This window comes from Melitaea cinxia, chromosome 8 (genome assembly GCF_905220565.1).
Source record: "Melitaea cinxia chromosome 8, ilMelCinx1.1, whole genome shotgun sequence".
Classification (NCBI taxonomy): domain Eukaryota; kingdom Metazoa; phylum Arthropoda; class Insecta; order Lepidoptera; family Nymphalidae; genus Melitaea; species Melitaea cinxia.
Genome location: NC_059401.1, coordinates 4,658,257 through 4,662,149, shown reverse-complemented (window position 1 = coordinate 4,662,149; position 3,893 = coordinate 4,658,257).

Sequence of the window (3,893 nt, the reverse complement as noted above, 5' to 3'; positions counted from 1 at the left end):
TGACCCCGCAAACATTGTTTTGCCATATATTTTATTAACCTTTTCAATGCCCCCCGCCCCTATAACTCAGGGGTATGAAAAATAGATGTTGTTCGATTCTCAGATCTACCCGATATGCATACAAAATTTCATGAGAATCGGTCAAGCCGTTTCGGAGGAGTTTAACTACAAAAACCGCGACACGAGAGTTTTATATATTAGAATTATATTAATATTATACAAAATCTTTGTAATAAAACGGATAATAAAATAAAAGATTAAAACTTTATAGTTTTTTGTTAACCGAATTCCAAAAAAGGAGGAGGTTCTCAATTCGACTGTATATTTTTTTTATTGTATGTTACATAAGAACTTTTGACCGGGTGGACCGATTTCAACAATTTTTTTTAATCGAAAGGTGGTGTGTGCCAATTGGTCCCATTTAAATTTATTTGAGATCTAACAACTAGTTTTCGAGTTATATCTAATAATGCGTTTTTACTTGACGCTTTTTTCGTCGACCTACGTTGTATTATACTGCATAGCTTTCTACTGGATGTACCGATTTTGATATTTCTTTTTTTGTTAGAAAAGAGATATCCCTAGTTTGGTACTATGATAAGAAAACCAGGATTTGATGATGGGATCCCAGAGAAATCGAGGAAAACTCTCGAAAATCCGTAATAACTTTTTACTGGGTGTACCGATTTTGATAACTTTTAATTTTATCGAAAGCGGATGTTTATCATGTGGTCACATTTAAATTTTATCGAGATCTGATAACTTCTTTTTGAGTAATCTTTGATAACGCGTAGTTACTTGACTATTTTTTCGTTGATCTACGTTGTATTACTCGTCGCTGTAATTGAAGTCGGTTTTTTTTTCGTTTGCGAGCAAACACAATTTTTATCGATATAAACTAAAAATATGCACAGTACAGTTAAACAGACTTTACATAGTAACTATATTTTAAGGTAATCCTTGTGAAGCTGCCGCTAGGAATACAGAATACGGCTTGAAAATGCCTATTCGCTGAAAGATGTAATAAATGATAACAGTATAGTATATGGTACTTCAAATAATAACCCTTAACTGATGTAGGGCATAGCAGAAAATATCCTGCACAAAATCTAGAGTAGCCCGACTGGGAATGTATCTCGACCTTACAGAAGGTCACAGCTAAATAACATTGTTTTCAAGCAGTGTTATATTCCTGTGGTGAGCAAGGTGATCATCTGATCACCTTGCTCACCCCCCCCCCCCCCCCCGAGGAGAGATCTCCTCGGGGGGGGGGGATTGAGGGTAGAGTTGGCAACGCGCTTCCGATGCTTTTGATGTTGCAAGCCTCTATAAACAACGGTAATCGCTTACCACCAGGTGAGCCGTATGCTTGTTTGGCGACCTAGTTGTAAAAAATGAATAAAAAAATGTTTATATAGAGCATAAAATATCAATAAAAATAAGTAAGGAAGTAGGCGTAGCGGAGCAATTAAATTCATACCGTAAATAGAACAACAAAGAAGCTTTGACGTAAACCTATTTATGAAGTTAAATGGAATATCATGCAACGACGTGCATTCACCATTATAGTGCAAACGCTGTTTTAGTTGAAAACTACACCTTTTATAGTAACAGTATTACTTTCTACGCGCTTCCTGTTTTTGGTGGCAGGTCCCTTAAAAGTGTATAGATGTGGTATTAGTAGTTTCAGTATAACTTATTTCTTAAAAATACTTACAGAAAGCATGAATTGAGGTTTAATTTTACGTGCTTTACTTAACTGTGAACTCTGTTAACTTTGATGTGCTAAATAAAACTCTTTGGGCGGTCTACAAACCTTTATCAAAAGTAATATATCAAAATTATTTTTTTGTATCCACATGGTTATTGCACTGGCTGGTGCGGGGTCAATTCCCGTAATAAGGCTATTCATGCATTAAACTTGGTCTTTGTTCAAATTTATTTGTAAGCTGATTCTTTCAGTCTTATTTTGAACCGCATCAAATGATAATGTTTAATTTTAGGCAGCAATAGTGAGCTGAAATTAGATTACCATTATATATATTAACTAGCAACCCGCCAGACGTTGTCCCGTTTGCGATAGCAGCTACCAAATTTGATTGTTAAAATACCGACTGCAGCGCCATATTTCGGGTACAATTGTATTTTCAAACCATACATGAACCCTTTCAAAGGTACACACTTAATTTCAAAGTCCAGCTGCTTTGGAGTAGTTAGGTGAAAAATACACGTACAGAAAAATTGTATACATATATTATGATATATATACATAGATACCTGAATGATATGGAATGATATTTTTTTTTCAGACGATTTAATCACCGCTTATACCCTGTTATATTCTGCCTATCCTCCGATACTTTTTTTTTGAAGTAAACGAGGGGTTTGTTTACAATTATTATATTATACTTGAAAATTAAGTGACAGCGTCTCAGACACAAATCTATGACCTTTTTGTCTAGGCTGAAAAAGTAAAGATATTTATTAACAGTATCGTGTCCATAAGTTTGTGGTATATGTCTAGTTATGGTATTTACAAACGCCTATATTAAAATGAGAGTGTGTGAGTGGTGTAGGTGCTTATAAGGTAAATAACAATTAACATGTTATTATTTATTTATGCTTAAAGGCTTATTAAAATAAACGCTTCGTCCTTAATTAAAATAACAAGCATCCAAGCTTATTAATATGTAAGCAATTTATTATTACTTAGTATAAAACATTATCTAAAGAGATTTTGAGTAATTTTAGTTATATTTTGATAAAGCCTAAAGGCGAGTATAAATATTATTTTAAAATAAGTATTATATGGATTTATTTTATATTATATGGATTTATTATATTGAATATATATACTATCTTTGACCGCGACTTCGTCCGCGTCAACTTAAAAATTATTGTTCAGTTCGCACATTTACAAAATAAATATATTTCTAAAATAAAAGCCTAGTTACTTCTTATAACATCAGCTATCTGCCAATGAAAGTCGTGTCAAAATCGGTCCAGCCGTTTCAAAGATTAGCCAGAAGAAAAAGATAGACAGACAGACAGTAGACAGATAAAAATGATAATAAATGTTATTTTGGTGTATGTACCGTGTATACATCCACATGTATTTAGTAAAAAGCGGTTATTTATTTTTGTGTTACTCACACATTAGGGAAATCTAAACATATTTAATATCATATCAAAAATATACCGCACCAGCGGGGATCAAATCTGCATCTTCGACTGACCGTATCGGTGCTCTTGTCCATTAACCATCTCTCAGATCGGAGATGTCGGTTCGATCCCCGCTGGAACGGTCGATTTTTGATATGATACTAAAAATGTTTAGAATTCCCAAATGTGTGGGTAACACAAAAATAAATCGTACGAATAAAAAATAACATGGTGTTGTCTCATGTTGTGTCAAAGATTTTCATTGTAATATGAGAGTTTGAATAGCTGCGTGTTTCTGTAAAGAACTCACTATAGACGGTGCCACGGTCGCTTAGAAATGAATATAAAATCATCATATCGAAAATTTCTTTCTAACGGGTACATCTTTCCATAGCTTAATTGGCTAGAGCACTTGACACGGTCAGTCGGAGATGCAGGTTTGATATCCGCTGGAACGGTCGATTTTTGATATGATATTAAAAATGTTTAAAAAGCGGTTATTTTAATATTACAAATAGACATTTTAATTTTTTTATATGTATATATATATACAAAATATAATATTGATTTTGTTATTTTTTTGGGATATACCTTTTAAAATAAAAGTAACAACAAGACACGCGATTACCGCGATATTTATGAATGAAAACTCCTGGACGAATGTTCCATTAAATGAATCGAATTATAATTAATTTAAACACTAAAATTCTAAAATCAAAATTCATATATAA